The sequence below is a fragment of the Pleurodeles waltl genome, chromosome 3_1, assembly GCF_031143425.1.
Source record: "Pleurodeles waltl isolate 20211129_DDA chromosome 3_1, aPleWal1.hap1.20221129, whole genome shotgun sequence".
Classification (NCBI taxonomy): domain Eukaryota; kingdom Metazoa; phylum Chordata; class Amphibia; order Caudata; family Salamandridae; genus Pleurodeles; species Pleurodeles waltl.
Window position 1 is genome coordinate 971,444,304 of NC_090440.1, and position 15,398 is coordinate 971,459,701.

Here is a 15,398-nt window from a genome sequence, read left to right on the forward strand (position 1 = left end):
GGTAATCCCTTGTCTGTGTTCATTGATAGTTCATAGTTTGTTTCTCAACTCTTCTTGACTTCTGAAATACTTCTCTGTAATTGAAATGTCCTTCAGTAAGCTCTCAAATGTACAAGCAAAAGGCCTGGATGCAGCAACATTGTGGCATGATTACCTAGCAAAGACAGAGTGCAACAGTAGCAAAGTTATACCTGGTAAACAAGGATAGGTGCAGCCACCTCCAAACATTGTGAAAGTTCGAAGATTCTTGGGATTTGTATTTTCGTGATCAGGCTTCATCCATACACATGACGTCTTTCTCCAAACCTTACCAATACTCTGTAAACACTGCAACTCTCTGCCCTTTCAATAGATTCAGTATGGGTGGGATTGGAGTATGACACCTCTACTCCCACCAATACAGAATTGCTAAGCATTGTCTCCACCTCTACCTCCTGACATATAATAGACATATTAAAGTGTCTGATTTCAATAGAGATACTTTCAAATTCTCAACTTGCTCTGATATTTTGATTTATGTGTCAATTTCTGATGTTTCAATTCAATATTTTTTATCTGAAATTTCTTACTGTACTGTATACAGCTCTAAGCTTAACTCTGATAGACATGAAATGTCCCCTTTTAGTTCCTTTTCTCGGCCTATTTGTTTAGAAATATAAATACTAACTGACTTTCATTAGAGCCTTGAGAAAATATTAAGGCATTTGGTATTCTGATTTTTTTTCATTACTATTCCAATTAATATATCAAATTCAAATTTAATTCTTTAATTAGCTATTGGTCTCCTGTGCATCCAACAATGTGAGGGAACATGATTCAATTAAAACAACACTTGTGCCCAATATGTTGTATTTATTGTTGGTTTTTCTTTTAATCTTCCAATCTCTGTATTCAGAATGTACGATTCCATTCGCTCAAAATTTTTGTGGAACAAGAAATGTCGTAGAGTTGCTTTAACTAAGTCTGTAATGGAGAGTAGAGACTGATTCCCAGATTCCAACCCTTTATCATTCACCTTTTTGTATTAGGTAATCTTCCGGTTTATTAAAATCTTATGATAAAATGGCTAGTCAAAGATGGTTTTGTCTAGAAAATTTAATTTTCGATTATGTCCTCTCCAATCAACATTAACACGAATAACTGGAATACTTCCACTGCATAAGCCTAATTTTAATATTTTATGTACAATTTTATTTCCTGAAATCTCAAATGTAGAACACTTTTTTCCTTCATGATTCCTTCATGATTCGGAACAATACATTTAGAAAATGCGAAAAACATTCATCTTTTGGAAGAAATGCAGCTTTCAAAAAGATCCTGCATTTTCATCCCTTCTCCATTTTCCTTCCTTTCTCACTTTTGCTCTCTCTTTTCAGTCTGCTCTACAAATATATAACAGTCCAGAGCTGTATCATTTAGCTGTTGCAACCTGTGATTTTATGTGCCCCATTTCATGCTTTTTTTCCAATCATTTTTGACCTGGATGAACTCGGAAACCCAGGTGGGCAGGCCCGGACTGACCATTCTAACATACTGGCATTTTCCCTGTGGGCTGCAGGCTGGGGTGCAGATTTCACAGTTGGATGGGTGCAATGACTCAACCATGAAAGCCTGCAGGGCCCCATTCTAGTCACAGCCACCTATCACGTAGGTCTGGTTTGAAATTTTTTGCCAGTGCTGATTTTGATTTCCAATCTTGCCATGCAGGTGGATGTACGAAGTGCTTCATTTGTGATAACCATAAGTACAGGGGGCCAAGTTCTTTTTAGGAGCCCACCAACTGTGCTACTGAATACCAAATCAGTTTGGTCTTGATTCCACCTCTTACCCCTTTCAATAGAATTTATTGGATCTCACTGTTTTTGAATTATATGTACCTCCTCTAATAAAACTACTCACTGCCTTAATTGTTCCTAATTTCAGGTCAAAGTTAAGGAACAATGACAAGCGGTTGAGCTTTCAACATACTGGTCCAGTGACCCTACTGATTCATTTTGTGATAAGATAAATTAATTATTAATTAAATTTAAAGAGTGCAATACCCTAATGCGTCGAGGCACTTAAAGGTTTAGGTTTAAAGGTTTCAGTTTTAAGGCTTAGGGCCTTAGGTTTAAAGGTTTAACGTTTTTGCAGCCAATACTCCAGTGTACAGAGGAAATCCATGGGCATTCTAGTGTGCAGAACATGGGACCTGAATTTGGCTTGATGATGGTGTGCATTCTAGCTTCCATGTCAGACATCTTGTAAATAACTCCCTGTTTGGAGATCTTTCAAATCTGTCTGGAAATAGCTTAAACATTTACCTCCCCACCCATTCAGCTCAGGGGGTCTTATTTGTATAACCTCTGGTCCACATCACTTTGAATATCTGGGACAAAAAACAGCAGCAACCTCACTTGGCATGTCTGGCCAGTCTTTCATGTAATTTATTAATTTTACTATTTCGTTTTTGCCCTTTACCACCTTTATGAATGAAGAGGAAGAAAGCCACAAATAGGACAAAAATCAAGGTTGAGTTGACAAAAGCCTCTGGTGGCCATGCTGAAGAAGTGAGTCACCTAGGACACACAAATATTGCAGGCCGCAGGCCTGGCGGCCAGAACCATCTGTATTCTTCTGCTTTGCAAGATGATTATGGGACTGCAAGAATCGTTCCAGTACTTTAAGTTTGATGAGCTTTCATTGGAGCTGGCACCTAGGGCTTAATTTGTGTCTGCAGGCAGCTTACAAGTACCAACACTCATTTTTGGGGACAGGGACTTATCATCAAACTTTAACCCATGGTAAAGGAAAGACAGAAAAAGGAGAAAGAGGGAAAAAGTAAAGGATAGGAATAAAAAGATAGGAAAACAGTGCCAAAGGGTGAAAGCAGGTGAGAAAAAGAACCTGCAAGACTAAGGTAAAGAAAAAGGGAGTGTGTGCAAAATTACGTGACATTACGCTGACATACGGGCAGAGCCTAATTTAGCATTTAGCCCTATTTTCATAGCACAAAATGCACCTTATGTCCAAAATAGAAGCAGCCAGCAGCTGCTCACGATCGCTAAGTAAGTTGTGCCTGTGCTTCTGCTGTAGGTTTTTTGTCCCAAATTATTCATAATTACACAAACAGGCATAACTGCATAATTTTATGTCATTTTGCATCAAACGTGTAATGCAAAATTACCATATTTACTCTCAGTACTTGGCCGTAATTAACATTTTGCCCAGGCCCACTCACAATTAGTTGTCTTGACTCCACACAAGAGAAGTGATTATTTTTAATGCTTACATTATATAATGGATTGGACAAACAGTTCCTTCAAGCCAGCGCATGCATATACTCGAATTATTTCCATAGTGTTTTGAAAAATGCTAACAAATACTGTATCATATCTTGCCATGCTTAATTTCTAATGGTCCAGACCATAAGCATATTTTCTGTGTTCATGTGGAAAGAAAAAGAGTACTGATCTTTTTTTGGCTGTATTCTACCGGAACAATATAGATTTTCTATATTTTCAAAAATTGCAAATGCAACAATAAAAATGGGATAGGGCTGAAGTCAGTGTTACTCTTACAAACAGGGTTATCTTTGATTTAGATGTTTTTTATGGGTCTAGGCTATGGATTACAGTATGAACATTGATGACTTCTGTATGTCATGCAGATTTGCAAAGCACACTGTCACCCAGGATAGTAACCCGGCTCTGAGCCACATTCTATCTGTGTTCAATATGTTTACGAGAATTTGCAAAAAAAACTTTGAAATAATGACATACAGTAAACGTGGAAATGTAAAAGCCAAGAAATTAATGCATAGTACTTTATAAAAAAATGCCAGTATTTGAAATGAATGGGAAATTCTAGTTACTAAATGATTAAAAAATTACAAAAGCACTCACAGAGCACTTTTATCAAATACATAAATCGATGACCACCAAAATAAATACATTAAATTCGAATCAAATATTGGGAATAAAGAAATAAAGATACATTAATCCTCTTTTTGTAAAAGTGACCCATTTCTGCTAAGCTTTCTAAAATAAATTCACAGAGGACTTTCAGTTACAAGTAACATATTTAATTTCAAGAGACATTGCCATAATGTTTTTTGCATTCAACTATGTTTAAATAACATCTTCGAAATTTAGAAATAAGGTGAAAATACACAAAATGTAATTTTATAGAAGAAAAATGTGCAAATCAAATACCAAATTTTGTTCCTAAAAGGACAACGTAGCCTCTTCATTATTATAATTCCAACCTTTAAATGTTTTACAAGGTATCCATAACACACCATGTAGCAAAAATAGAATGAAAAATCGAAAAAGTCCTCTAGATTTAGCTTTCTAATTACCGCTTCAATCTTCATCAAAATAGGGATATCGGTCAACAATGTTCAAGGGCCTGACCCTTGGATAATTATATGAAACCAGATATTCAATGAACTATAGTTAATGAATTCTAATAGGGCTGATTGACTACAATGACATCTGCTCAAGTATGTCTGATCTGGCTAATGGTTTTCAATGATTTCTGGTCAATGACTTTAGATTTTTGTAGTGGGGTCAGATTGTGGAGTATTAAACAAAGGAGACACAGGCCCCCTTTGAAGCTCCGGAGTTTCTCCCTACCCTTGCCTGTTCCTGTTTGTTTGCTGTTCTCTAGAAGGGCTACTGCCAAAGGTTAACAGGTACGTAAGTGGACAGCCTCCCTTGCTTTTGTGTCCTTTGTATGAGTTCCTCCAACCTAGAGATTTCAAGCTCCACCTTACTTCCCACAATTCATGACAAAGATCTTGGCTGTACCAATCTAAGTGGTGTGAGCGAAGTTGATGTGTCAACATTCCTCTGCCTCAATTCAAGATCCCACATTATTAATGCCTGGTAAATTCTTCTGTGCTCCAGGGTTGGGTTAACCACGCCCAACTCCTCTTGCCAAGTTCAGGACTAGAAACACAGGATCATTCTACAATCCTACTGGTAAGTGCTAACACTCACTTGATGAGGTGGGCGCAGACACTGGTGCTGCACACTACAATATGTTGGCCAGTCTGGTTCAATGAGCTGACAACCAGTGGTGGCTAGTGACTGAAAGCAGTGGTGGGGCACAAATACAAGACGGAATTGCACCTTGTGAGAGAGCCTCACTACCCACGTATTTCCATTCACCTACTCACCCACTGCCTTTGGTCACCTACCCATTTACTCATCCACATTGTCATCCACTGCCATTCACACAACTCATATACACAGACACCCACATTCTCTCAGCCACTCTGTCAAGCCCTGCAAACACATTCAAACAAGCACACATTGCCTCACCCATCCAGTATCCAGCAGTTTCAGTGATAAAGGGTACACGTTTATTTGAGCTGCAAATTACATGTTTAATATGACATATCACGTCATTAGTCTGCAGAAGAAATAAAACAATAACTAGCCATGATAAATTATTCAAACCATTACTGCCTTTGACAGACGAAATCACCTACAGAGGCAGTGAAAGGAGAGGAGAGCTGAGAGAACAGATTCTTTTCTTATTGTCTGTAAAAAAGATAGAGCTCCAACTTAGTTGTGTGCAGGGTTGTCTTTGGCATATTTATGACTTGGGGTCTTCAGGTCACACTCCTGTCTCCCAGAGAGCCGTGGATGGAGTTATTTATTGTATTTATTCCATGTCTCTGCTACAGACTGGGGATTTTCTTTGTGCAATGCCACATTCTTTTAAGAAAATGTGACCTCTGGTACGTATACCCTTCTGATCACACCCCACTATTTGAGTAAAAAGGAAAGGGTGGAGAATAATATCTCGGACGCTCCTGTCTGTTTGCAATCGGGCTTCTGGTGGAGGAGGAGGAGATAAGCTAGGGACGTCACTGCGTTCTGAAAAAATGTAAGGGCTTTGAGCCCTGTCAGCCCTACTGTGAAGCTTTCAGCCACATACTGATGCAGGCGCAGTGGGGCTTTTCAAAAGTGCACAACTTTCACTCCGAAAATGTTGTGCAGAAAATGTTTTACTTTCATCATGTAATTAAATTTATGCTTCCCTAGAGAGGCCAGAAAAGGCTAGGGGCGCAGCCCCTTAGCCCTTGAACACCAGCCGCCACTGCTGACAATCCACTTAGTGCGTCATGCGCAGAGCAAGCCACCTCGAGTAGTAAGCCTGCCAACTACCAAGGGAAGTGTAGGCCAGGCGTAAGCTGCACCAGAGACATTCACAAAGGTGCTTTACAACTCAGAATGTACAGCTCAATGGTTCACCTTTCATTTTTCAACTCACCAGCCTTCAACTTGACTGACATTCTGAAGCAAGATGGAGGTTGACCTTATCCCACAAGAAAGAGGAAGGAGTGCCATTTAATGACCAGATTGTTCCTTAGGAGAAACCCATAAGAGAGGGCCTGAACATGACAGTGTACAATACCCACAACAACTCTGTCTAAGAGTGAGAAACAGAGTCTGTGTTCAAAGTTGCGCTAGTAAAAAAAATCAGTGCACCTGTCTGAATCTATCGTACATTTTTGTAATTGGGTGTTTTCATGTAAAGTAGCTATCTTTTTAAAGTAAATGCACCAGCTGAACATTGTTTTATGTTGGTTTATTGAGTTCTGAGCCTTCAACCCTACACCAACTCCCCGAGTAAGCGTTGGACTGCTGGACTTCGCTACCCTGAATGTCAAGTTCTAAAGAGGTTTGACTGGTGCTCAGTTCTGGGTTCAGCAGTAAGGTTGATTTTGCAAGTCATCAGTGGTTAAAGGTTCTGATAGATGCAATATGAGCCCAGTAACTCCTGTCTGTTGTGGGACTCCCCAAAAAAGAGGTTCCCACACGCAAAGAAAGTAAAAAATGTTGAAAAGATTTTAAAGACGTCAAGAATCATAGTGATCTTGAACATCTACTTTGCAGTTCTTAAAATATATTTGCTAACTGTGTAAAACTATGTTCTATAGAAAATGTATTAACCCGTTAAGTGGCCGACGCCCGCAGTACCTCCCTGGTGTGGGTCACTACCAGTGGCCGACACCAGGGAGGGGGGTTAAAAAATCCTGCAGTGCAATGCACCGGAGGATTTTTATTTTTTGTGTGTGTAGGAGATGCGGAACAACTTCCGCATCTCCCCCGCCCCCTTCCCGCACTGATGTCGCATTTTTCCCCACCGGAGCAGCAGAGGAGCAGGTAAGCGTCCTCTTCCTACTCCGGTGGGGAAAAAAAGGCCAAAACGGCATCCCCAGATGCCAGGGAGGCATCGATGGAAAGGGGAGACTCTCCCCTTTCCATCGATGCCTCCCTGGCACCGTTTCCTGGCCATGGATCGCAGCACGGCTGCGATCCATGGCCAGGGAACGCCCCTAGACACCAGGGATCTTCTTTGGGGGGGCTCGGCCCCCTTGTAAATGGGCCGCCCCCGTGGGGGCACTGTTTCAAAAACATTTATGTTTGGGTTGCTTTTGGGGGCGATCGCACCCCCCAGATTAAAAAAAAGAGTAAAAAAATAAAATAAAATGGCGGGGTCGGCCCTCCGAACACAGGCCGACCCCTGGGGCATCAAAAAAGAATCTAGTTTTCCCTGGGAGGGCGATCGGGCCCCCCCAGGGAATATTTAAAAAAAAATAGAAAATGTTTGGGGTCAGCCCTTAGGCTGACCCTCTATGGGGCCATTCTTTTTTTATACATGTGTGCTTTGCCAAGGGAAATATACATATATATATATATATATATATTTTTTATGTGTTGTTTTCCGGGAGCCACAATTGGCCCCCCAGGGAAAATAAATAAATATATATATATATATATATATATATATATATATATATATATATATATATATATATATGTATGTATATATATATGTATGTATGTATTTTGTCTAGTGGCAGTTGCCATTAAGTAGCGCAGATGGTTTATTGTCCTGCTGCAAAGGATATACATTTATATGTATTTAGCTGAGTGGATTAGTAAAGGCAAGCGTTACCTCAGTTTTAAAACAAATGTTATGCGAGGGGGGCTATGGAGATATGAGCGGCACTTTTGCTAAGTGGTACTGAGGGAATTAGAAGAGGAGGTAATGGGAGGCAGAGCACCAAAAATTACTGTCTCACTGGGTGCCACCAGCGCTAAAGGCTGTGATGATGAGTATGTGGTAAGGTGAAGTAATACATTCTTTTTAGTTTTTTTCAGTGTTTTCAGAGAATCTGCCAAATTGGAGAAGAAGCAAAGGTAAGGTGACGACATTTCCTATTGGACACATCAAACATACCTACGAGCAATTTTGTGACTATCTGCCTTCTGCGTAGGGTAGTAATTTAGAGGGGCAGTTTAGCCAGTAGCAGAGATGGCGTCTCGTTGAATGACTGCTGATCAAGCCCTAACTCGGGTTATGGAGGACAGTTCCAATGTAGGCTCAGCGACTGAGACAGCAGGTACTGAGACAGCATCTGAGGGAGAGGACAAGGGGGCAGAGTCTGGGAGTAATTTTTCAGTCGGTGGAGTCCCATCCGACGACACCTCTTCCAGTGAGTCTGAAGGAGACAATGATGACAGCCGTGCTGTCCCTTCGCAAGCACTTTATGTGGACAATTTCTATACAGGAGTAGAGCTGTTCAGTGAGCTCTACAAAGCTGGCACTGTGGCCTGCGGTATAGTTCGTTGTAACTGCAAAGGATTCCCGCAGGAGCTTGTCTGCAAGAAGCTCCAGAAATCAGAGAGTACTGCATTGCGTTCTAACGAACTGCTTGCAGTCAAGTTCTTGGATAGGCGTGATGTATACGTGCTCACTACAATTCATGATGAGAGCACTTCCGCCATCACAGTTTGGGGTCAGATGGCCGAAGTCCACAAGCCCATCTGTAAACTTGATTACAATAAGTACATGGGCGGAGTGGACAAGAACGACCAGGTTCTTCAACCATATAATGCATGTTGTAAAACTCGCACTTGGTACAAGAAACTGTTTACCCACCTGATTCAGATGGCAACATATAATGCGTATGTTGTTTACCGTCAGACAACCACAGGAAGACTCATGACTTTCATTGACTTCCAGTTGTCTGTAATTGAAAGCCTCACTGCTGTTACAAAAGCAGCAGCAGCCTCCACTGCATATGTTCTGGAGGATGTGGCAAGGCTGCAGGAGCGACACTTTGCTGATCGCATTCCTAAAACACCCAAAAAGGATTGTGCATGTCGTCGCTGTAAAGTGTGCTTGAAGCATGGAAAGCATCAGGAGAGTCGGTATTACTGTCCCCATTGTCCATCACAACCAGGCCTCTGTATTCCTACTTGCTTAACATTGTATCATACTAAAGCAAAGTTCTGGGAAATCAACTGAGGTTGAGCTGCCGTTGGGTAATCGTTTCAGTGGCAGTGCATGGATACCGAACGTCCATGGGCCACTGCTTTGTTAGGCAAGGAGCCTCAGAATTTTACTTCATTTACTTAATCATGGACTTCCTTTTGGACTGCTTGAGAGCAGATGTACAACAGCTATACCTATGGATTCAAACCCATGGGTGCCATCCCAGTACTGAAGGAGAATGACTTGTATAGGTCAGTGATTGACCTGCTTTTCATGTTCATCCTCCATCAGAAATTAGTAGATGTTCAGTTTGCTGTATAAGTGCATTACAGTCACATCACTGCACATAATGTTGGCTGGGACATATGCTACGTTCTCATGGACTCCCCTGTGTGCCAAACACTACCCTTTTTCATAGCCTATGACCTTCTCTTTAGGGACAATCATGAGAAAACCCCAGCATGTCTCCCTTAGTTTCAAAGGTAGATATGCTCACTCAGTTCGAGGAATCGCTTTGTACGGCATACTCGGACACCCCCAACTTGCATCCACAAACTGCAAGGAGTTGAATTTAGCACAGTGAGTGCGTTAAAGGTGCATGAAAAACATGTCTTCCTGAGCCTCAGGTGGCTGTCACAGGAGTCATTAGTAAAGGTTTGTTACGCATGCATTTGGTAATGTTCAGGAAGAAGGAGGCAGTGGTGAAATGTAGTCAAACTTATTCCGTTCTGTGGCATGTGAATGTGATGGGCCCTTGTCTGGCAGCGGCAAGTTATTGTGAGTGCAGTGATTGGTTGGATTGGGCCCGTGGCCGGAGGTATGAAAGGGTTGGTTGTTGTGCATGAATCGTGTGTGAATGGACCATAAACAGGTTGGTGCCTGGACGCGGCTTTATGACCCACCTTCAGAAGGCTTGGTTTCAATATTCAGATACTTTGATAAGTATTCATGCTTTGAAACCATAATTTCTGGAGGTGCTAAAACCAACCAGTGTGAGTGGTGGGTTAACTTTAACAAACTAGTACCAGCGGAGTCCAACGTGCAGGACTTGCGTGGCTCTCAACAGTTTTCCTTCACCCAGAATCCCCTTGAAATCACAAAATGTGCTTAAAAAACACATTTGCCTTGCATTCCAATGAGCAGAAGTCCAGGGATCTGCAGGGAGTATAAATTTTCTACCACTAGGGGTTCCACTAAGTCTCCAGCGAAAAACTGCCTCACTTTAGTGAGTGGACAAGTGACTACAACAGGGAAGTACCCAAAACGGATTGTGGATACATTAAAAATACCTACCACAAAACAACCTTGTTTTTTAAGACACCTAAGTATTTGGTCCTGGGCTCAGCAGCCATTTAGGGAAACCTACCAATGCAGACATTTCTGAAAACTAGACACTCAAGGCAGCCCACGTAAGTGTGGCGTATTTGGATTTCACAAAGTTTTCTTACCCAGAATACCCTGCAAAAGTGAAACGTTGATTAAAACCACTATTTTTCCTTCCTTTTTTATCACAGAAACTACAGGAATGTGCAGGGATCCTCAAAATTCCTACCACCCAGTGTTTCTCCACTTGTCCTGATAAAAACACAACCCGGGTTGTGTGCCTGCGCCTAGTGCCTGCATCAGGAATGGATCACTCCAGGGTTAACAGTAGCCCTCATGCAAGGACTACCATTGACCCTTGTGTGATCCAATTTCAGTCGTGGGCACTACGCCTACCCACACAAGTGAGGTACCATTTTTATCGGGAGACTTGGGGAAATGCTGGGTAGGAGGAAATTTGTAGCTCCTCTCAGATTCCAGAAGTTTCTGTCACCGAAATGTGAGAAAAAAGTGTTTTTTTGCCAACTTTTGAGGCTTGCAAAGGATTCTGGGTAACAGAACCTGGTGAGAGCCCCACAAGTCACCCCATCCTGGATTCCCCTAGGTGTCAAGTTTTCAAAAGTGCACAGGTTTGGTAGGTTTCTCTAGGTGGCGGCTGAGCTAAAGGCCAAGATCCACAGCTAGGCACTTTGAAAAAACAGCTCTGATTTATTTTGGAAAATGTGACGTGTCCACGTTGCGTTTTGGGGCATTTCCTGTCGCGGGCACTAGGCCAACCCGCACAAGTGAGGTACCATTTTTATCGGGAGACTTGGCGGAACGATGGGTAGGAGGAAATTTGTGGCTCCTCTCAGATTCCAGATGTTTCTGTCACCAAAATGTGAGAAAAAAGTGTTTTATTTCTCCAACTTTTGATGTTTGCAAAGGATTCTGGGTAACAGAACCTGGTGGGAGCCCCACAAGTCACCCCATCCTGGATTCCCCTAGGTGTCTAGTTTTCAAAAATGCACAGGTTTGTTAGGTTTCCATAGGTGGCGGCTGAGCTACAGGCCAAAATCCACAGCTAGGCACTTTGTAAAAAAACAGCTTTGATTTCTTTTGGTAAATGTGATGTGTCCAAGTTGTGTTTTGGGACATTTCCTGTTGCGGGCACTAGGCCTACCCACACAAGTGAGGTACCATTTTTATCGGGAGACTTGGCGGAAAGCTGGGTAGGAGGAAATTTGTGGCTCCTCTCAGATTCCAGATGTTTCTATCACCGAAATGTGAGAAAAAAGTGTTTTTTTGCCAACTTTTGAGGTTTGCAAAGGATTCTGGGTAACAGAACCTGGTGAAAGCCCCACAAGTCACCCCATCCTGGATTCCCCTAGGTGTCTAGTTTTCAAAAATGCACAGGTTTGGTAGGTTTCCCTAGGTGGCGGCTGAGCTACAGGCCAAAATCCACAGCTAGGCACTTTGTAAAAAACAGCTCTGTTTCTTTTGGAAAATGTGATGTGTCCATGTTGTGTTTTGGGGCATTTCCTGTCATGGGCACTAGGCCTACCCACACAAGTGAAATACCATTTTTATCGGGATACTTGGAGGAACGCTGGTTAGGAGGAAATTTGTGGTAAATTCCGAAAGTTTCTGTCACCGAAATGTGAGAAAAAAGTGGGGGGTTTTCCAACTTTTGAGGTTTGCAAAGGATTCTGGGTATCATAACCTGGTGAGAGCCCCACAAGTCACCCCATCTTAGATTCCCCTAGGTGTCTACTTTTAAAAAATGCACAGGTTTGGTAGGTTTCCATAGGTGGCGGCTAAGCTACAGGCCAAAATCCACAGCTAGGCACTTTGTAAAAAAACAGTTCTGATTTCTACTGGAAAATGTGATGTGTCCACACTGTGTTTTGGGGCATTTCCTGTCGCGGGCACTAGGCCTACCCACACAAGTAAGGTACCATTTTTATTCGGAGACTTGGGGGAACACAGAATAGCAAAACACGTGTTATTGCCCCTTCTCTTTCTCTACCTTTTTTACTTCCAAATGTAAAACAGTGTGTAAAAAAAGACGTCTATTTGAAAAATGCACTGTAATTCATATGTTAGTATGGGCACCCCAGAATTCAGAGATGTGCAAATAACCACTGCTTCTCAACACCTTATCTTGTGCCCATTTTGGAAACACAAAGATTTTCTTGATACTTATTTTTCACTCTTTATATTCCAGCAAATTAATTGCTGTATAGCCGGTATAGAATGAAAAGCTATTGCAAGGTGCAGCTAATTTATTGGCTCTGGGTACCTAGGGTTCTTGATGAACCTACAAGCCCTATATATCACCGCAACCAGAAGAGTCCAGCAGATGTAACAGTATATTGCTTTAAAAAATCTGACATCGCAGGAAAAAGATGCAGAGTCAAACATAAAAAAAATGGCTGTTGTTTTCAGCTCAATTTCATTTTTGTTTTTATTTCAGCTGTTATTTTCTGTAGGAAAACCTTGTAGGATCTACACAAGTGACCCCTTGCTGAATTCCAAATTTTGTCTACTTTTCAGAAATGCTTAGCATTCCAGGATCCAGTATTGGATTCACACCCATTTCTGTCACTAACTGGAAGGAGGCTTAAAGTACCAAAAATAGTAAAAATGAAGTATGTTCCAGTAAAATGCCAAAATTGTGTTGAAAAATGTGTTTTTCTGATTCAACTCTGCCTGTTCCTGAAAGCTGGGAAGATGGTGATTTTAGCACTGCAAATTCTTTTTTCGGTGCCGTTTTCAGGTGAAGATACCACAAGCCTTCTTTGGCAACCCTTTTTACCCATTTTTTTTTTTTAAAACTGAAATTTTAGGTGTATTTTGGCTAATTTCTTGGTCTCCTCCAGGGGAACCCAGAAACTCTGGGTACCGTTAGAATCCCTGGGATGTTGTAAAAAAATGGACACAAATGTGGTGTGGACAGCTTATGTGGACACAAATGTTATGAAGGCCCAAGTACGAACTACCCCAAATTGCCAAAAAAGGGCTCACCACTGGTGGTGAGGGGGAGCTGGTAAGGCCCAGCAGCTAAGAGGTCAATATATTTGTAATTTTTAATAACAACAGTTACATTGTGCACAAGCTGTGTAACTGTTTTTAGCTTCTGACTTTACTGAATGCATTTTACTGTACCCATTCAACCAAAGTAAAATGAAATGAGCCCTATTTTGCATGTTTAGGGAAGCCTGCATGCCAGCTACACATAATGTAGTGTGTAGCTGGGTGCACAAAAACACATCAGTTAAGGCTGCAATGCTGTTATTTATGTTGTAGAAGTGGTTCCATGTGTGAATGTGTCTGTTTGCATGTGTGTACCTGTGGGTGTATGAATGTGGGTGTGTTATGAAGCTTGCACACTACCTGTACAATATGTAGAATGTTAGTGCATTTGTGTTTCAGAAGATTGGACGCCTGCTGCATGTACTGTACTGTATGTATGTGTTTGTGTGCATGCACATGGAAGGAAAAGTAAATTGCAGCTCTCTTTGCTGTAACAGATATTTCAGTAAGAGAGATTTGCCCTGCTGCTGTTTGTACTATAACAAGGGCCACTGAGATTAAGGCCCGTATTTATACTTTTTTAGCGCCGCATTTGCGTCGTTTTTTGACGCAAAAACGGCACAAACTTGCAAAATACCATTGTATTTTGTAGGTTTGCGCCGTTTTGCGTCAAAAAGCGGCGCAAATGCGGCACTAAAAAAAGTATAAATACGGGCCTAAGTGGCCATGTAAGGTCCAAGGGCCAGATGTAGCAAAGTCCGATCTTGCAAATCGGAAATTGCAAGTCGGTACGACTCGCAATTTCCGATTTGCAAAATCAGATGCAGAACGGTGTCTCAGACACCGTCTGCGTATATAAATGGGGTCGCAAAGACCCACCTCATTAACATTAATGAGGTGGGTCGCATTTTGCGACCCCATTGGGATTCCCTGCACTCACAGGGATGGTGGCCTGCTGGAGACAGCAGACCTCCATGTCTGTGACTGCTTTTTAAATAAAGCAGGTTTTATTTCGTATTGCAGCCCGTTTTCCTCAAAGGAAAACGAGTTGCAATACAAAAAAATAACGAAACCATTTGGTTTCGGTTTTTCAGAGTAGGCAATGGTCAACTGGACCACTGCCTGCTCTGAATAAACATTAACGGAAACATTCACAAAGGGGAAGGGGTCCCATGGGGACCCCTTCCCTTTTGCGAATGGGTTACCACCAGTGTGACACTGGTGGTAACTGTGAATTGCTTTGCGACCGCGTTCTCAAAGCAATTCTGCATCGCGGTGCAAGTCGCAAATAGGAAGGGAACACCCCTTCCTATTTGCGAGTCGCATTCCCATTTTGGGAGTCGATACTGACTCGCAAAATGGGAATGTGCATCGCAATGCATGTATTGCATGGCGCAAACTGCGATTTTTTGCAGTTTGCGCCATGTTAAACACTTACAACATCTGGCCCCAAATTACGAGGCAAGCTTGACTAAATTATGTGGCAGGAAAAGGTAACTTATCTAGCATAATGCAGCACAGTTTGTGATAGTAGTATTTCATTATTGTGTAATTTTTACTCATGGTACCACTGTCTGGGTAAAGATTCCACCGAATTATTACCAGTTTAATAACCAAATACATCAATAAGCAACTGAAAAAAGACCAGTCAACTTTTTAAAGGGCCTTCTGATGCGCGGGAACACATTTTGCAATATTTTAGCAACTTTTCACCCATCTGAGCTAGAAACAATATTTATGTTAAAATCTGCAGATTATGCATCAGATGTTGTATCATGTAT